Source organism: Triturus cristatus, chromosome 5_1 (genome assembly GCF_964204655.1).
Source record: "Triturus cristatus chromosome 5_1, aTriCri1.1, whole genome shotgun sequence".
NCBI classification, from domain to species: Eukaryota; Metazoa; Chordata; class Amphibia; order Caudata; family Salamandridae; genus Triturus; species Triturus cristatus.
Window position 1 is genome coordinate 99,947,270 of NC_140587.1, and position 20,910 is coordinate 99,968,179.

Genomic DNA, 20,910 nt, shown 5'->3' on the forward strand with positions numbered 1-20,910 from the left:
CCGTCGGGAAACCCGGTCTGGCTGAAGGGGAAAGCGAGGAGAGAAAACTCGGGGGCAGTCTTGCCCGAGTGTAATCCAAAGTGGGCCAGCCACCCCCATTGCTGGCTACCCTGGGGGCAGCCCCCGGGCAGCTAAACACATCGACATGAGCCCCCGGTCCTAGTGCCTGGTAGGCAAACCACTAACGCAAGCGCAATTCAAAGCAACGACGAACATTTCGCAGTCGCTGGGCCGGCATGTACTCCCGGGAAGACCCGCTGGTCATCTTGGACTCCGACTCGGCCTGGTCTCACCTGCTTAACTCCAGCAGCGCCTGCCTCGCTGAGTTCTACGCGTCCTGCACCAACAAACACACACGCACGCACCAGCCGCCCCCAGCCAGTGCACGCGTACTCGTCTCCCTCAACGCGCGCATGGCGTGCTTTCACTTTCCCTCCCTCCGACGTTTCAGCCCGCGCTCAGGTTCTCCCGCCCACTGTGGCCCCCTCAGGCTAAAACTAGATGTGCCCGAGTCGGCAAATTAACTGAGAGAGCCAAGCCCGAGCCGAGCCAAGGGCAGCTTCGGCCCAAGAGCTGTGCACGAGCCGAGTTCGTGAAAATATTTGCCATGTACAACGTGCAAAAAAGTCATCTAAAAAAATTCCAAAGTCTCTTCAACACTCAAATTTATTTAGCACATTTTTTTCAACAGATCATAAAAGCGCATTTAAGAGTACTTATTGGAAGTGATAGTTTTTAAATATGAATTTAGAAAATGTCTTCACCAGCACTGAATCGATGACAATGCCCTTAGTTAACCAATAGGCAAGTCAGTTGTCATATACACCCTAAATGTAGCCTATGTTCCTATTGTAGGTGGTGCAGAATTGTGGGCTATTAAATAAAACAGAAGGGTTTTTGTGCAGCTTACCCCCTACCCTGGACGTACATATCTGTCAGTGCTCTCAGATGTGATAATGAAGAACAAGCATTTGCAATGCAATAGGTCTCGCATTTACGCAAGTTTGAGCTATTGGCATTGTAAATGGCAATGCCTTTTATTTATGTTTTGGTTTTTACAACATAAATAAAAGGCAATGTCATTTACAATGCCAATAGCATAAACTTGTGTAAATGCGAGACCTATTGCATTGCAAATGCTTGTTCTACATGACATGAAGTGTATTCTGTTAGGGTTTAATAAAACACTGCATCTGCTAGCAAAAAATAGCAATCATTGTTTTTAAGCATTTGCCTGGTGGGACCGCAGAGAAAAGAGAAGAACAGGTAGTCACTAGGTGGGTCAATGAAGAGAAGAGAGCATAGGCAACCATTTGGTGGAACTGTAGAGCCTAGATCCAGGGCACAGATACATGCCTAGCAGTACTCTGTAGGTAAGGAGCGCAGGTAGTCACGTGATAGGACTATGCAGGAATCACACAATGACCAACTTTCATTCGGAACAAGCCTCCAGGTAAAAACAGCGGTCAACCTTGTGTGCACTTGCTTGTTTATGCATTACATGGGGATGGTGGAACTGGCATCACCACATGTAGTTGGGCATGGATGAAAATCTTTCACAGCCAAATATACCCGCTCAGTTTAAAGAGGCTGATGTGGAGTACCGCTTTTTTTCTGAGACAAGGTGCTTTCACTAGTCAGCTCAGCTTGATGAGATCCCAAACAGGTCAGAGAAGAATCTGTGGCAACTGTTCCTATGGAAAGATCAATCCAGGAGAAATTAAGTCCTGCCATTAAATTCTTTTGAAGGCACCACCACGGAAGAGATTGAGAAGGTGAGAGCAGTAGCTTGTCTTTCTAACTAGCTACATTGGTCCTCCATGCACTGCTGAGCAGGTATCCTATACATTCTAAATGACAATGAAAGATGCAATAGACCCCAGAAGAGAAGAGGTTAGACAAGCTGCGAACAGAGGACTTGTATCCACTAGATTACTTTGTTACATTGATTAAACTCTCTCCTCTGTGAGAAACTAATTTCCTTTGCATGTATTCAGAATTCCAGCCAAGTAATTCAGAACTATCAGTAGCTCTGGCAAGGATTTTGGAGAGTTGACCTCATACCCCAGCTATCGGAGTACAAAGTGTCATTTGTAAATCTTGAGTGGCCTTCTGAGCAGAACTGGCTTTTATCAGCCAGCAATCGAAATACAGGTAAATCAAAATGTATTGTTTTATTAGGTGTACCACTATGAAGGAATCAGGTTAGGTGACAGGCATGGAGGGGCTAGAGGTGCTGAAGATTGAGGCATGGGGAATTAGGAGTGCTAGGAGCACTAGACCACTAAGTCTTGGAAATACACAGTCTTAATATCTGGGTTAAGGTCATTTACAAGTCACAAGGAGTAGAGCCCTATTTAGGCTTCCTGAAACCTTAAACCAATGCCTGGCAACAATTTCTAAGGTTGCATTGGCTTTCCTGGTCCTCACTATAGTTCCCATGCATATTGATGTCCCTCACTGTTTGTTTTTCTCTTTCTGGTCTATTGGTTCCTTAGTTAGTGCCCTTTTTGTTTTTTTCTATTGGCTGTCTGCCTTTTAACCCCAGTTTCTTCTAGAGTTTTACCGATGTTTGTCCAGCAGCATCCTGGGACTAGCTTTGGGCTAGTCACAGCATCATTTGCTGCTGGAACCAGTAAGCCGTGTTTCAAATCGATACCTGTATATTACTTTCCAGCTGGTATCTATACTGGCCCTGTGCTTTACAACTGACCCTTAAGTGCAGCTCCACGAGGTCCTGGAAGCTGAAGAGGTGATCCAGAGGAGGTGCGATAGAAACCCTGAAACACTGACCAATGACAAAGACAGAAGGTAAAATGTTTGACAGAGTCAAGCCTGGTTAGTGCACCTGGCCAGGGTCCATCATGGTCTGCCTCACATCACACCAAGTCACAGTGACCATAGATGTAGGAGAGTAGGATCTGCTTCACATGGGTACCCCCACTTTTTGCTGGTGTTTCACTGTTTTTCGACCTTAGTCTGGCTGTGGCCCTGCTAATCAGGACCCCATGTACATTAGGTACATTTCTAATTGGATTCTGGAGTGCCTTTTAAGCCCCTAGTATATGGTATACTATGTACCTAGGACATAGGTACCTCAGAGGCCTACCAGGGGCTGGAGCATGTAATATGCCACCCCTGGGAAGCACTCCAAAATGACACCGCAGGTCTGCTACCGCAGCCTGGGTAAGGTGGTGCCTGCACCCCCTGTGGTATAGGCTACCTTTATCACTACCATTGCACCATTGCACACACATATAAAACCTACAAGTCACTCCTATGGCAGGCCTTAACAATCCTGAAGGCAGAGTGCTTGGTTTTTATGTGAGAGGGTGCCCCTGCATGAGCAGAGCCCCTCTGCAGCGTTCAGAGTACCTCCTCTGATACTGTTTGAGGTGTAGCCTGACCATATACTCTCAAGTGCATTATAACCTCGCGGTAAATGCTCACTTTGGACTGGTTGCACGGAAACACGTCGTGTTTGGTGTCAAACGCTTTGGAATACTACCACACCGCCATTTCTGGCGGCGGAGGTAGCATTCCACCCTTCTAGAGGGAGAGACATGTTCACACTGGTCTACCCGGTAAAGACTTTCTAAAGCCCTGGCATCACAAAATGGATGCCACTGCCACAGACACGGGTCTGGCCTCCTGCTGCTGACCGAAACTCCGGCAGGGGAGGCCTGGACAATAGGTTACTTTTCCCAGGGAGGTGTAACCTCCTCCCCAGACAGGCAGATGTGTATTGGGGCTGGGCGGGAGCACTCTGGTGCTTTTATGTCCTGCACTGGGAGATACACTTGGTGTCCCTGTGCATAGTCCAGTTCAAACTGGTTGCAGGGGCTACCTGCCCCTGCTCTGGCACGAAACTGAACAAAGGAAATGGGTGTAACCACCACTCTTCCAAAACCTCCCATAGTTGGGTCCCTACAGTATGTCCAACCCCCAAACTTTGTATAAGTATGGGAACCCAGTCCTTGCGACTTTAGATTACCCTGGACGAAACTCTGCAACATATATCCTGGACCTTCGACGTTCTACTCTAACTAGAAGACTGAAGAAATCTCCCTTGGGGTCAAGGAGTAACTCCCCTGCTTGGCAGGCACCAAAGAAGCAACTGTCCGGTCTGCAACTTTGAAGCTCCCGCCGGACGCCGAAGTCTTTGCATAACCAGAGGTGGATGTCCAGACTTCCCCAAGGCTACCCTGAGTCCACAGCAAAGCTGAGGCCCGTTGCCATCGTGGGTGACGTGGAACCGTGACCCTTGGACACCGTGAACTTTTGCAGCTCCATCATCTTCTTAGTCTTCCTTGAAGTTGTGCTTTGGGCTTAGAGTAGCCCCAGCCTGGAGCACCTCCTGAACCGAAGATTGCTGTCCTCCACTCCACGAGTGACCCGTGGGCCAGTTTCTAGAGCGACCGCGCGAGGCTCCTTCGCGATCGCTAGCCCGTTGGCTAGTAGGTCCCCACGAAGGAAACTCCTCTTCTGATTGGGCTTTCCTGGTTGCTCCAGACGTGCCCCAACTTACCCTCGCTGGGTGAGTCCCCCAGACCTTACTGGTCTGCACCGACGTCCTTTTTCTATTTCCAAGTGACTTGCCGTTGCCAAGGCTTGTTGGGTCCAATCTGGTCACCGACACCGCAGCACTAGACAGACTTCGTGGGACAGCTCGAAACCAGCTCCTGGTAGTCGTCGACGCCGCCTGGACCTTGTGGCTGAAGAATCAAGACACCCGTCAACTCACCTGAAGCACCCGACATCTGTGGGCATTGGACTATCGTGCCCTTGGGTCACTGGTAAGTGACCCAGACTCTGTCCCCTCTGCTTTCAGGTTCCTTCCATCCTCGATCCGGCTTTGGATCGCTTCGGACACTTCTCTTCACGGCAGCAGCACTTCCTGAGCAGCTTCCATTGAAAACAGCGACGCGACCCGACACCATTTGACACCTATGCACCCGGCTTCCCTGGGTGAGGTAACTCGAGTACTCCGGTGCTCCCGTGGGTGTTGGCCCTAGACACCTAAGTCCAAAAGGGTTCACTCGTAGACATCCTCCAAGTGTCCTTAAACTCTTAATTTCCAACCGCGACTTTCCCCACAGAAGTAAACGGCGATTCGCGGCTGTGTTCTCACACTGCACGTGTCCCCCGTGGGTCCCCTGTGTCACTACCTTGGGTGGTTCCTTATGGTCCAAGCACTTCTACAGGGTCTAGGCCTTGCGTCTAGTTCAGTCGTTGTTCTTATACCACTTTATTGGTATATGGTTTGGTACGCCCCTAGAGCCCAAACGTGTATTTGTGCTTTTACTGTTGAATACTGACTTGTAACTTAAGTACTTCGAACTCCAGCCTCATAAAGAGACTAGAGGGGTGTGTTTTATCTTAAATACATAGATTTTAACTATATACCTGGTGTGGTTGTCTTTTCATTTGATCATTCAAGAGATTATAGCCTGGTAAAACAAGCTGCTTTACATTCCTTCAAGACTTAGCCTGAAGGCTGCTCTCCATAGCTACCACTAGGATAGCTTTCAATAAAGGTTGTCTTTAACCATTCACCATAAGGGGTTGTTTGGACTGATGCAAGGTGCCCACTATAACTAGTGGACAGCATATATCAGGCCAACTTCTCACAATAGACATACTATACGGTCGGAGATAGAATTTTTAAAACTTAATGTTTTTAGGTGATTCTAGGCTATTTTACCTAAGCGTCTTTTTAACCGGAGCAAAAGCTGTTGGGAGTTTTGATTGGGTGGGGGGGGGGGGGGGGAGGGTCGGGAGGAGAGGGCTGTAGAGATTCATAGGCTCTGGGCAGGGTGGATTAATTCTATTGGAAATGTATTACTGACTCCGTAGCAGCTCTATTATTGACCGCCATTTTGGTTGGCAAGCTAGCACACATGTGCAGGCAAGACCTTGCCTAATTGGGATGTACGGCTGCACCGACTACTCGCCAAAGGCAAGCCCCTCCACGCACTGACTGGACACAGCACCAGCTATATGGCCGGTTTTGATGGCTACGTCAGATCAGAAAGTAACAATAGACACATAGCGGACAAGCCAAACTGCAGGTATTCCAGGGAGATTCTGCTTGAATGAAAGGACATGGTGTGAAACCTGAAGGAGGAGGCGATTTTTGCTAAAAGTTTTAAAATTTGCAAGCAGGGGAATAATACAATGAAAGAGGATATATGGGGAAGAGGGATATCTAGGGGGGTTGGGGGGGACCAGTATCACTTGAAGGAACATGGAGATATGTAAATTCTATGACATAAGCTGTACAAAATGTGAACTAGAGCGTGCTCCAATAAATGCTCGTTTAATTTCAGGGAAGATCTGAGTTTGAGGATAGATTTCCAGACTTTAACTGAAGCAGAAATTCTGGCCTTCTCAATACAATTTTTGGGGTCCTCATGCCTAATAGGGCTGCTTGGTTACAGGCCTCCAGGAAAACTAGGCCACTTCATAGAAGGATTCCTTGAATTCTTGGCACCCTTAAATCTCTCCCATGCTACTCTACTGGTTTTGGGTGATTTTAATCTAGTCTTAACTTATGATTCAGTTAAGAACACACATGCTGTGGACTTTAAGTCAGTACTATTGTGTCTAATGAATAAACAATGAAAGTACGCACCCTGCTGGTCATACTCTGGATCTGATTTTGACCCAGAAGGTCTTGTGAAAGGAAAGATAGCACCACACCTTGAACAGATCATTTTCTGATCCTTTTTCCTATTAGGGATGGTTATCAAAATGAGGAGAAAGGTGCATGGAAACAACCAGATACCATTAAGTGTCCATGAGAAAGATGAATATAAAGAAAGTCAGCAGTCAATTATAACAATTTCTCCCCATCTATATACTCAGTCAGTTGACATGATGGTGAAGTCTTATGATGGTTGGAAATCCAGGGTGATAGATAAGGCGGTACAAATAAAAACCAACTCGCCCAAGAAATCGTCCATCAGCACCTTGGTATAATGAGGAGCTAAGAATAGCCAAGAGAGATGGTACGAAAGCTGAGAAATGCTGGAGAGCCAATTATGTGCAACAGGCCAAGATTGAATTTAACAGAGTTCATAGAGTTTATGTTAGACCGGTCAGCCTTAGGGTGGTCTACCCCCATACGTTTTGCCTACTTGCAACCAATTTTGAGGAATTTGTTTTTGTTGGCCCCGGGGCTCTAGAACTGGTTAGAAGTGGTAACATGCCTGTGCTCACTCTCCTAAACATGGTTTGATTGGCATTTACCTAATTGACATATCTAATTTAACTACAAGTCCTGTGTAGATTGGTGTACCATATACCAAGGCCTGTAAATTAAATGCTACCCATGTGCCTGCAGCACTTATTGTGCCATCCACTTAAGGAGCCCCTTAAAACATGTCCCATGCCTGATATTGCAGCATGAATGCAGTGTTTGACTGCCATGTTGAATTGGAATTTAAAACCCCTTGCCAAGTCTTAAACTCTCCTTTTATTACATACAAGTCATCTCTAAGGTAGGCCCCAGGAAGCCCATAGATGAAGGGTGCTGTGTAATTAAAAAGGTAGGACATATACTTTTAAGTTTTACATGTCCTGGTAGTGAAAACTCCCAAACTTGTTTTTCACTACTGTGAGGCCTAGCCCTCTCATAGGATAACATTGGGGATTCCTTATTGCATTAAATAAGCTGTAATTCCTGATTGAGAAGAGGTGGATCAGTCATTTTTGGTACCTATGGAATTGTACTGAGAAATCCCCTTTAATGGCAAAGTTAGATTTTTCATTACAATTTTGAAAATGCCACTTTTAGAAAGTTGCCATTTTCCTGCTCTTAGCCTTGTGTGCCTGCTGACAGTTTCTGATACAAGTCTGGGGAGGGCGACAGCCGAGCTTTGTTTATTCCCCCTAGACAGCCATACACAAAGGAATCTTAGGTGTGACTTGATGGGTCATCCTGGGAGGATGGGTGGGAGGAGTTGGGCACAGCCTCCTACTTACACCTGAACATGCTGTGTCCTGTCCACAAACAGAACTGCATAGTCCCCTGTAGTGAGTCAGGAGCCAGGGCGGGAAGGCTCTTCTTTTAAGTCTCGCCCAAATCAAAGGCACAACTGGGTATAAGAACTGGAACTCAGACCCTACCAATTCAGTACACTTCTGGAACAGTTGATACTCTGCCAGGAAGAAGGACAGCTGTGGACTGTCACTCTGCTGGACTGCTGTTCTGGAAAAACAACTGCCATTTTGTCCTGAGCTGCTGCCTGCTGTCCACCTTGTCTGGATGAGAAGGACTGGACTTGCATCACCTGATGTCACGTTACGGCGCTTGCCGTCCCCCTCCACAAAGACGCACACACAGAGACGACCCGGAATACTCACTTCCGGGCGGAAGTCGAGTACCGGTCTAGTCGTTCACTGGGCACTAGGGTCAAGGAAGCGCTTCCGGGGGAAACGCTTATACGCCGCGTTTCCCGCCGGCTCGGCGCTTCGTATTCTCTTGGAGTACCCGAGCCGCGAGGAGCGAGATTAACCGTCCTGAAGCCAAGCGGAAGTGAACGCCGTCCCTCTCCACTGGAACCCTGCTTCTACCTTCGTCCACACTTCGGAACCAGTCCAGGCTTCTCAGGTTTTCCAAACCCTTGCCCCCTAGACTTCCCGGGCTGTTGAAGGGTTCCCCTGTTTTTGTGTCTGTGTGGGAAGTGAGCCTGCCATTGCTGATTTTGCCTATTGATGATTTTGCCTATTGATGATTTGCCACAGTTGGTTTTGCCTTATCGCGCAGAGCGCCATTTCTGCATTTCCATGGCTGAATTTGCCATTTGATGATTTTGCCAATGTGTATGTGCTGAATTGCCATTGAGGAGTTTCCGTTGATATTTCGCAGAAGCGCCTTGCTGTTTTGTTTTCTCTACTCGGGAGCAGGGTTTAAACTCTGAGTGCCGCTTCCAGGGTTGTTATTGGGAAGCTAGATTGCTTTCCACTGACCACGGTGTGGGAGCACCGACATTTGCTTTACTGCATAGCCTGTCCTCAGCACTTCACCTGCGCTACTGCCGTGTAGCGACCGGCGTCCCCGCAGTAAGGGTGAGTTCCCTGAGTCTAGGACAGGACATCGCTCTGTGTGTGTTTCCACGGTGGTTGGGGGTTCTTCACTGACCATAGTCTTCCTCTTTATAGGTCATTCCGAGATACCCTGCACCCCTACCTACCGCTTTCATTCAGGCTCCTTTCCCTGCGTCCATCTCATCCCTGCTGGGTTCTACGGTCCACGAGGGTCAGGTGGGTGCAGGGACGGGCGCTCCTGTCGTCTCTGCGGAATCGCTGCACAAGCAGAGGTAAGTCTGTGGAGCATCCTGACAGAATACGAAGCCCACGTTTACCATTCTGCCCAGACGACATGGGCGACCCAGAGGTCACCTTGCAAGACATTGCCTCCATGCTAACCGCCATACAGGCAGAAAACCTCAGCTTACGTCACGACATAACTACCCTACAGGGCCAGATGTCATCTGGGGTCACCAACCCTTGGGGATCCGCCCCGAGCCACCAGGGCATGCAGGAAGGGATATTACGACAGCCAACGTTTACGTTTGGGGGGTCCTCTGCCGCCAGCAACCCGAATCCTGCAGTCCAAGTTATCGCTCCTCATCCCGTACAACTGGCACCACCGGAACGGTTCTATGGCGACAGTGCCAAGTACGGCATCTTTATCCATCAATGCCACCTGCATTTTATGGCCAGGAACACTGCCTTTCCTGATGATGCATCCAAAGTTGCCTACATCCTGTCGTACATGGGCGGAGACGCCGCTCAGTGGTCAATAGCATTGGTTGAACACGACGACCCCATGCTGCACCACCTGCCGACCTTTAAGGAAGCTATGCGACGTATGTTCGCGCGGCACACCTTTGTGCAAGCCGCTGATAACGCGTTGCTCAGCCTCAAGCAAGGCAACCAGGACCTCCTGCACTACATCACCACTTTTAGTAGGCTAGTGATTGAGTCCCAGTGGCCCGAGGACAAGAAGGTGTCAGTATTTTATCGAGGATTGCGAGACGAACTAAAAGATCTCATTTCGCAGTTCCCTGACCCACCCGAGAAAATCGGTCCCTTCCATCGATCTGGTGGTGAAGATGAACTTTCGGTTGCAAGAACGAAGGACAGATAAAGGAAGAAGCAGTGACAGTCGTTTCCTGCCTATGGGGGAGAAGGAGACCCGGAAGACCCAGGAAGGGCTCGGTCCCCAGAGCGACGCACCTGAACCTATGCAAATCGGAGGCATAAGAGGTCCTTTGTCAAGTCAGGAAAGGGAACGACGGAGGAAACAGAATCAATGCCTGTACTGTGGGAAAAGCGGACACTTCGTCAGGGAATGTCCGGTGAAGCCCACGAAGTCCCGGAGCGGGAGGCCGTTCGCGTTGCCCATCACCAAAACGGAGAAGACGGGAAACTAGACAACCCAGTAGATAAGGGGATCCGTCCTCTGGGTTTTTCGTATTGCAATGCCGCGATCCCTGCTGTAGTCGACGGTACTCACCATATAGGAATGGATGTTTCCTTGCAAAACCAGGAGGGCAGAACCTGGCAAGTAACGGCGATGTTGGACTCCGGTGCTACAGGCTGTTTTATAGACACCGCATTCTCACGTGCCTTAGGTGTAACCACAGTGTCAAAGGCTCAACCCGAGACCGTCAAGGCGGTGGATGGAACAGACCTAACATCCGGCCCTATTCGGCACCACACCGAGAACATGACTATGTCCTTTATCAATCACCACGCCGAAGTAATCAGCTTTGACGTCATTGATGCTCCTCAATTCAAGTTGATATTGGGGTTGCCGTGGTTGGTGAAGCACAATCCTCGCGTTGATTGGGTATCCAGAAGCATCCACTTGGACTCAGAGCGTTGTTGTGATTCCGGTTATACCCAAGACCACCTCCTCGGGACCCGCTCCATACAAGCGAGAGCGCTGCCCGTGCAGGGAATGGGGATGGTTTCCCAAGCAGCCGTGCCCAAAGAATACCTGGACCTAGCCGACGTGTTCGACAAAAAGGGAGCCAACACCTTGCCGCCGCATCGTTCGTTCGATTGCCGGATAGACCTGATTCCCGGTTCCACGTTGCCCTGCAGCAGGATTTATTCTCTCACGGAGAAAGAAAACGCCCACCTACGCTCCTACCTGGACGAGTATTTGGTCAACGGCTTTATCCGTCATTCCAGGTCTCCAGTTTCCTCTCCTCTATTTTTCGTGGCTAAGAAGGAAGGCGATCTGCGGACGTGCATTGACTTTCGAGCGATGAACAACATCACCGTAAAAAACCGTTACCCGCTGCCCTTGATAACCAATCTCCTGGAACAGGTAAAAGACGCCTCAGTGTATACTAAACTCGACCTGCGGGGTGCGTACCATCTAGTCAGAGTCCGAAAAGGCGACGAATGGAAGACCGCTTTCCGAACTAAATTCGGGTTATTCGAATACCAGGTCATGCCTTTCGGACTCTGTAACGCCCCCGCAGCGTTCCAGTACTTTATCGACGAGGTGTTACGGGATTTCATAGACGTCTTTTGCATCGTCTACATAGACGATATCTTGATCTATTCGCGGACCATCACAGAGCACGTGCAGCACGTGCGTTCCGTCCTTCAGCAGCTGGGTAGACATCGTCTGTACGTAAAGCTGGAAAAGAGCGTCTTTCACGTCACCACGGTCGAGTTCCTGGGGCATGTCATCACTCCAGCGGGCATACAAATGGACAACAAGAAGGTGGAAGCCATCCTGTCCTGGCCCCCCCCGGAGTCCATGAAAGGGGTACAACGGTTCCTGGGGTTTTCCAATTACTACCGCCGATTCATTACTGGCTTCTCCGAGATGGTAGCCCCGATTACCCGGTTGTTGCGTAAGGGCGTGCGCTTCAGTTGGGATCAGAAGGCGGACGACGCCTTCCAAGAACTGAAGAGACGTTTCACCATAGCCCCGGTTCTGATGCACCCAGACACCAAGCAGCCCTTCGTCGTGGAGGCGGATGCCTCTAAAGATGCCATCGGGGGCGTGCTGTCTCAACGGAGCACCCGCACTGGACTACTGCATCCGGTGGCATTCTATTCCAAGAAACTACAACCTGCGGAACGCAACTATTCGGTGTCGGACAGGGAGCTCCTTGCCATCAAGACCGCTTTTGAGGAATGGCGCCACTTCCTGAAAGACGCCAAACACACCGTAACCATCTACACGGATCACAGGAACCTTCAGTTTCTCCGGTCAGCACGTGCTCTCACCGCCCGACAACTCCGATGGACCCTTTTCTTCAATGACTACGATTTCGTGATCACGTTTCGGCCAGGAAGAGAAAATGCCAAGGCTGATGCCCTCTCTCGGTTGGAAGAAGCTGACGAAGAAGCCGAGAACACCGAGCCTGTTCCTATCCTTGCCGAGAAACACTTCCAGGGTGTTGTGACGTCTTCGGGCTTCTTATCTCAAGTACGAAAGGACACGGAGCAAGTCGACCTGGAGGGACTGGCGGATGGACGCAAAGACGTGTCGTACACGGACGGATTGCTGTTTCATGGAGACCGGCTGTATCTACCTGGGGTGCCCAGTCAGCAGGAAGCGGTCCGCCTGTGTCACGATCACGTTTTGTCCAGCCATCCCGGTTTCCATAAGACACTAGAGCTCTTGCAAAGACAATTCTGGTGGCCGACCATGGTGGCCGACACAGGACTTCATGTGAGGAGCTGTACCATCTGTCTCCTGAGTAAGAACGCTTCTGAGCCTCCGGTGGGCCTTCTGCGTCCCATTCCGGTACCACCGTATCCATGGCACACCGTCTCCATGGACTTCGTGGTGGAACTCCCTACCACCAAGACGGGGCACACCACGATTCTCACCATCGTCGACCATCTCTCCAAAATGGCGCATTTCGTACCTTTGCTGAAGGTGCCCACAGCTGTGAACCTGGCCGGGATCTTTGTGCGAGAAGTAATCCGCCTTCATGGCATCCCATCGGTGGTCATAACAGACCGGGGATCGCAATTCGAGTCCCACTTCTGGAGAGAGGTGTGCAGAATCCTCGAGATGGACGTACGCTTGTCCACAGCGTACCACCCACAAACGGACGGTCAAGCGGAAAGAACAAACCACACCATGGAGCAGTACCTCCGTTGCCTGCTGCTTATGGTTGACAAAGATTGGTCCGAGGTCCTATGGATGGCTGAGTACGCCTACAACAACAGTAAGCATTCTGCCATCGGAATGTCTCCCTTCTTTTGCCTCCAAGGCCGTCACCCCCGCACCTCTGCCTGGGAAATACCCCGGGACTGCTTCTTGCCGTCAGTTCGTTCCTATCATGCTGCCTTGCGCACTATCTGGCAGCAAGCTCGGTTTGGGTTGGCCAAGGCAAAGGACACCTACAAGGCGCATGCTGACGCCCATAGACAGAAGGAACCCGAATACCGCTTGTGTGGTTGTCTATAAGACATCTCAACGTGCATGGCCCCAAGAAACTGTTACCCCGTTATGTGGGTCCCTTTGTCATTGAGAAGGTGGTAAATCCGGTGGCTATGAAACTTACGCTCCCTCCGCACATGAGGATCCACCCCGTTTTCCATGTCTCTCTTCTGCAAGCGGTCCGCCCTGATGGCGGGGTTGCCTCTCCTCCGTCTCCAGTGGTGGTGGAGGACCATGTGGAGTACGAAGTCCGGGCCATCCTGGGTTCTCGTCGCACCAAGGGGAAGTTGTTCTACCTGGTCGATTGGAAGGGGTACGGCCCGGATGAGCGGTCTTGGGAGCCTTTGTCCCATGTTCGCCATGCTCCTGTTCTGGTCCGTGCTTTTCATCTCAGTCACCCCTGCAGCCCTCGCCCTGCGGTCCCTTTTTGAGCCCCTGGGGTTGGGGGGGGGGTCTGTTTTTGAGGGGGGGTTCTGTCACGTTACGGCGCTTGCCGTCCCCCTCCACAAAGACGCACACACAGACGACCCGGAATACTCACTTCCGGGCGGAAGTCGAGTACCGGTCTAGTCGTTCACTGGGCACTAGGGTCAAGGAAGCGCTTCCGGGGGAAACGCTTATACGCCGCGTTTCCCGCCGGCTCGGCGCTTCGTATTCTCTTGGAGTACCCGAGCCGCGAGGAGCGAGATTAACCGTCCTGAAGCCAAGCGGAAGTGAACGCCGTCCCTCTCCACTGGAACCCTGCTTCTACCTTCGTCCACACTTCGGAACCAGTCCAGGCTTCTCAGGTTTTCCAAACCCTTGCCCCCTAGACTTCCCGGGCTGTTGAAGGGATCCCCTGTTTTTGTGTCTGTGTGGGAAGTGAGCCTGCCATTGCTGATTTTGCCTATTGATGATTTTGCCTATTGATGATTTGCCACAGTTGGTTTTGCCTTATCGCGCAGAGCGCCATTTCTGCATTTCCATTGCTGAATTTGCCATTTGATGATTTTGCCAATGTGTATGTGCTGAATTGCCATTGAGGAGTTTCCGTTGATATTTCGCAGAAGCGCCTTGCTGTTTTGTTTTCTCTACTCGGGAGCAGGGTTTAAACTCTGAGTGCCGCTTCCAGGGTTGTTATTGGGAAGCTAGATTGCTTTCCACTGACCACGGTGTGGGAGCACCGACATTTGCTTTACTGCATAGCCTGTCCTCAGAATTTCACCTACGCTACTGCCGTGTAGCGACCGGCGTCCCCGCAGTAAGGGTGAGTTCCCTGAGTCTAGGACAGGACATCGCTCTGTGTGTGTTTCCACGGTGGTTGGGGGTTCTTCACTGACCATAGTCTTTCTCTTTATAGGTCATTCCGAGATACCCTGCACCCCTACCTACCGCTTTCATTCAGGCTCCTTTCCCTGCGTCCATCTCATCCCTGCTGGGTTCTACGGTCCACGAGGGTCAGGTGGGTGCAGGGACGGGCGCTCCTGTCGTCTCTGCGGAATCGCTGCACAAGCAGAGGTAAGTCTTGTGGAGCATCCTGACACCTGACCCCCAGAATCCAGAGTGAATCCAAAAGGATAGTTGGCTGGCTTCCTAATCTGAAGTCTCAGTGACATAAAATACGTCCAACTATCCTAATTCTGCACCTGGACTCTGCCATCTGTGAGTCTGCCCAGCAAAGTGGTGCTTCTCCAGTCCTGGACCCTTTGAGGTGGACCCAAGGTGCTTGCTACAGCATAACCCACCCATCCTCAGTCGAATCCGAGCATCACTGCTATTGCATAGATCAGAATCTGCGTGGATCAGAACCGGACGATCGCCATCACTGCATTGGTCAGCACCAATGCATCAGCGCTGTTGCATGGATTGGAACAGATGCATCAGCACCGCTGCGTGTATCGGAGATGACGCACTGCCCGACGCTGCTTCCCGGCACAAGGTCCTCGCAATCCTGTCGACCACAGCCTTGCCAACGAGGCCGAGAACTCCGAATAGCAGCCCCGGCGTTTATCAAAGCAGACACATCGACGCTGCTGCGCAGATTGGAGCCGACACATTGCCTCGTCTGCATCTTGTATCTTCGCTGTCGACCGGATCCTCGACGCAACCCGGACTAATGTACTTTTGCTCAGCGGGCAAAACCTGGTCCCTGTAGCCAGCCCATGCTCTGTTACGGTCAGCCTAAACTCTTGACTCTGTCCCGGTCTGGCGACCAGTTATCCTTTGTTGGCGCTTTGTGACGTTTGAGATTTTTCTTATGTTGCCAGAGATTGTGGCTGTTGCTTTTCGAGGGGCTCACACCCAAGTCAACCAACAACCCAATTTTTCACAGTATAGAAATTGTTTTACGTCATGCGCTCTAATAAATCTACCTAAAGTCACGCTTTCAATAATACGCAAGCAAAAACTCTGCGGAGACTCAAAGTTTTTTTAGAACAAAACTGCAAACATTATGTTAAGTCTCCCAACTGCTATAAATGGGTAGAACATCTCCCCCAGAATGGGGTCAGCAGGCTGGGATTGGACAAGAAAGTTAAGGCACAGTCACAGAGGGTGGAGAAAATAGAGGTGGTTAATTCTGCTGAGTGATTTTGACCAGATGTCAGTCAATTTAAGGATCTGGTGCACTTTATTAAATTTGGATTACTTAATTTGTTAACGCCTAAAGTTGGGAGAAATATCAGAAATTCAACAACCAATATACAACATCTTCATCACAGGGAGTAGTTCCCCATAACTGGAACAAAGCATGTCTGATGCCACTTTGGAAGAAACAGACAGCAGACCCAAATACTCTTAGTAACTATCGACATATGGCACGTCTCCCATTCCCAGTAAAAATACTATAAAAATATGTAAACTCCATTCTAGTAAGCCATCTTAAAAGCAAAAAACTACAGGATTTGGCTCAGTCGGGCTTTTCCCCATGCATGGGACAGAGACCGCACTGATCGGTTTTAAATGATCCGAGGGTGGTAGTCCTGGGATTATTCGACTTCTCAGCTGCTTTACCTACTGTTTCTCATGGGACATTGGCTGAAAGATCAGCGGAATGTGCAGTAAAGGATACTGCTCTAAAATGGTGTGTGTATCGCATCTAAAGGATAGAACCCTGACAGTCCATCTTCCACCACATCAATCAGAATCTAAATCCTGAGTGCAAGGGGTACTTCTGGGATCAGCATTAAGTCAACTCTATTTACATATATTGGAGGTTACTGACGAAGCTGCTCCATCATAGGGATTGTTTATTAATTATGCTGATGACACTACGCTTATAATATTGGTTGACCCTAAAACCTCCGCCACGTATGGTAGTTTCCATCACTGAATGAGAGAGGTCATCAGCTGGCTGACATCAAACTTTCTTAAATTCAATGAAGCCAAAACAGAGGTACACTTACTGCCGGGCAATTTTTGGCTGTGTGAGATCAAATTTCCACACAAAGTCTTGGAGGCTTATTTGACCGCTACCCATCACTGACCTCTATGGTAATAGGCTATCATCGACTTGTTTTACTCTACCTAAAATATTAAGGAAACTATTACCATTTGACACGATTTTAACACCCATAAATCTCTGGTTACGTTTTGTCATTCACAATTATGTGATACATCTTGCTACTGAACTGGTATACAGAAAACGGGAAAGTCATTGCCATGTTAGGACAGGGAACTTCACTGCTAAGGACAATGGCTGATGGCCTCCCCAGTCTCTTGGCAGTCCTGTTTGCTGGCATGATTATGTTGCTGTGGCACTTTAAGTTACTGTTAAGGAGTGTAAACCCTCCGTTGATGCTGGGTCTATGACCCTTGATTTACAATGGAACTTGAATTAATCTTTTTCAGCTCTTGAAAACTCAGTCCTTTCAGTGTCTTGGCCTCCAACATATCCTCCATATGAGGTCCCAAACGTGCAGGTCTGATAAATGGAGCATTCCTTATTTCTTTGATTTAAGTCCATGTCAATATTCATAAAAAGTCAACACCACAGAGGGGATGATAATCTGGTTTGAATTCTTTAAAGTCCTAACTCTTCTTCCTCAGTTCAGGACCTCTGAAAATTGTAAAATAAGGTCTCATAAAGATCTGCTGCATCACCCAAAGAGGACAGTGGTGCTGGGGACCACAAAGCAAGACTGGTCTGACTACATTCCTGGCTCTCCACAGTAATCGGTTGCTTGCTCTGAAGCATGCCTCTTTTGCACTGCTGATACAATTACAGAGTCTGGTTGCTGATCTCCTCTGATGAAGGCAGGGTAGCACACAGGTGGCTGCTCTATGTGTAAGTGAATCACACTCTGTCAGAGGGGTGAATATCTTTGGAGAAGTAGGTACTTTTGGAAGATAGACTGACTGGTGCTTTGATACAGTCAGTATTATTGTGGCAGTACAGTTTAATGAAGACGAGCTTCCACCGGTGTTCAAGAATCCTCTGCTGTAATGACTATGGCTGATTTTAATTTCTTTGGGTAGTCACTCAATATGAAGGAGATAGGAGGGGTTTTGAATGGGAATGAAGATAATATTTCTCTGCCTTTTTTCCCCTCAGTGGATCTATCTCTGTGGGAGACGTTGAATATTAAGGGCAGGTCCAGAGTCGAACAGTATCTCCTGTTCAAGGTCAAAGTGTGACATGTCTTGATGGCAAACAAACAGCTGGGCTTCTTAAAGGTAAGGGGTTATATTTCAACTTCTCTGAGCTGCCATCTGACTACATTTTCCATCTATTTCACCACGTATTTCCTCAGATATAAGTATCAAAGTGCATTTCTAAGCTGTGAGGTTTGTTATAAATCAAGTTTTCCGTTCAATTTAATAAAATAAAACAATTTAGAAAAATATAGTGTGCAATAAGCTGCAGAATTGATGTCAAGCTTTTTCTTTTTCAGAGTAGACTATTCAAGTGCTTAGGTATATAAATGAAAATACTATGATGGAGAAGCCCCCTCTCTTCCCGACTTAACAAGATGGAATAGCAAATATCTGACTGCGAAGACATGAAACACAACTGGAAAAGAGTAACCAACATCTTTAGAAGGAGGTTATGTGGCTCAGAGTAAAACAGGAGCAGATAGAGAATTATGCAAGGCGATCCAACCTACGGATCACGGGTATTCCAGAGCATAGTGAAGATACTGGCGGGTGCATCAAATTGGTAGAAACCCTGATTCAGTCCTATGTAATTCAAGAGTTTGACCAGGATTGAACAATTACACAAGCTCAGCAAGGCTTGGCTCACACCGGTGGTCAGGCCAAGTACCTTTGTACTATGTTACTATACTTTGCAGATTTCAGAGTTAAAGAAGTGATTTTAGCTAAGGCAATAAAGGAGCAAGCCTTTCGAATATTTTCAGACATGACTGTAGAGTCGGCCCAGAGGTGCAAGGAGTTTAAAACTTTGATTCCAAAATTACAGTCACCAAGTGCAGGGGGTGGGGCTAGCCTCAATATTTGAGTTTTCTAAACAAAGTTGCAAGGGTTCCCTTCAAGTATTTGGCAATGTGCTGGAAGCGACTAAGTTCCGTGAGTCAATACTTTAATTCACTGTGGCATTTTGGAGATGCATTTTTCAATTTCCTTGGTTGTTGCGAGACGTTTTTAGGGGAGTGGTCATAAAGGGAGAATCAGGGGGTTTGGGCACTGTGCCATGGTGCCAATATTCACAGGGTTGAGTGTTGGGATGCATGCAGGGGCTGGATGGAAAGATGGGCCACCCACCTTGGCATGGAGATGGAGGGGTGGAGGTTGGGGACAAGGGGGCTTGGTGTGCTTGTTGAAAAGAGATCCAGAATGGTGAGTAGAAGGTATATACACCAATATAGAGAGATTAATTAAAAAACTGGGGGTGTCTTTCATGGAGTCGTCTGGTGGGCTGATGTTTTTGAAATTGGTGGGTTTTAAAATGGATGGAGGGGTGGTAGATTCCATTTTTGGGGAACGGTGGTCTAACTACACATGGGAAGGGTTGTTGGAGGTCTGGTGGGGTCAGGCACAGGAGAACTTTAGATGTGGTATGAGATTACTCAATAAGGTAATAAGCAGTCTAGGATGCACTTTAAATCTTGGCTTGCTGCCGGCACCTTCTATACGTTTTGCGAACTAGGCACTCCAGACTCTTTATGCACTTGTTGCACTTTTAATGTATCAGGTTTATTGCCTCTGTAAAGAAGGCGGGCGACCATGCGGACAGGGGCATTGGATTTTCATCCCGGGCATTGACCATTTCAATGTACGCAGATGATATTACCCTTTATGTAATCGACCCACAAGATAATCTCTCCCCCATGACGAGTGCATTGATACGGTATGGCCTGCTGTCGGGAGTGACCATAAATTGGGAGAAGTCGGTCATCCTGCCTCTGACGGCTGGGACACCCCGCTTCACGCCAGATTGCCCGCTGGATTGGGCGACAGGACCGGTACGCTACCTGGAGGTATGGATTAGCACAGACATGCAAACATTGTGGATAGAGAACTATGGGCGGGCGCTGCGGTGGATAGAGGAAAGAGTCAGCCGGTGGAAACACTTGCCCCTGTCGCTGGCGGGTAGGATAGCTGTGGCCAAAATGGTCATCCTGCCAAAGCTCCTATACTTATTTGTTAACGTCCCACTTCCCTTGACTAAGCGTTTTTTGAACAAGGTACGCTCGCTGATGATCGAACTGGCGTGGGGGGGAAAACAGCCGAGGGTGGCCTGGGAGACCCTTACTCTTCAACAGAGACAGGGAGGTATGGCGGCACCAGACTTTACGCTGTATGCTTACTGTACGCAGGTGCAATTCTTGCACTATTGGGTGCATCCCACGCCGTTTCAGCCGCATGTGGCGATAGAGGCGGATATGGTGGCCCCCTTACCGCTCAACACTGCCCTATATGCGCCGCACAAGAGGAGGCGAAATGAAATTGACACGGTACACGCGCTCAAATGGGCCTGGGACGGGTTGCGCCGCCGGGCCAAGCTGGACCTCCTCTACACTACATCGGTACCTCTGCGCGGGAACCCCATGTGGCCCCCGCTGCAACGCATGAAAACTGGGGAACGCGCAGCGTCGCGCGGCCTTCACACGGCGGGGGACATCTTCCCGGACGATCTTTTCATCACGCTGGAGCGAATGTGCGCCGCGGAGGCCCCGACGATGCTTGATACCCTGCTCCATTATCAGCTTCGGCATACTTGTCAGGCACTATTTCCTACATTCCCGGAGCCACCGCCGAGCCTGCTGGCCCTGGAGAATGTACTGAAGGTAGAATCAGGGCGCAAACTAATTTCCCGCTTATATGGGCGCATGCAAAGTGATCATCCAATAGTGACCCCAGCGGCGCGCGGTATGTGGAGTGCTGCATTGGGTGTTGACATCACTGATGCTCACTGGGACCTATGCTGTAAAATGCTTGAGACCCTGTCCCCTAACTATAGACTCCGGCTGATACATTTCAAATACATACATATGACATATCGCACTCCTAGCAGGCTTCATCGTATTGGCTTGAGAGAT

The 20,910-nt window shown here is 49.2% G+C and overlaps 1 protein-coding gene across 2 annotated transcripts in view; it reads right to left on the reverse strand.

The window, feature by feature from the left end:
* The window catches only part of MROH1 (maestro heat like repeat family member 1), a 2,508,022-nt gene that overhangs the window by 2,413,899 nt on the left and 73,213 nt on the right, over positions 1-20,910 (reverse strand). The window lies entirely within an intron of this gene.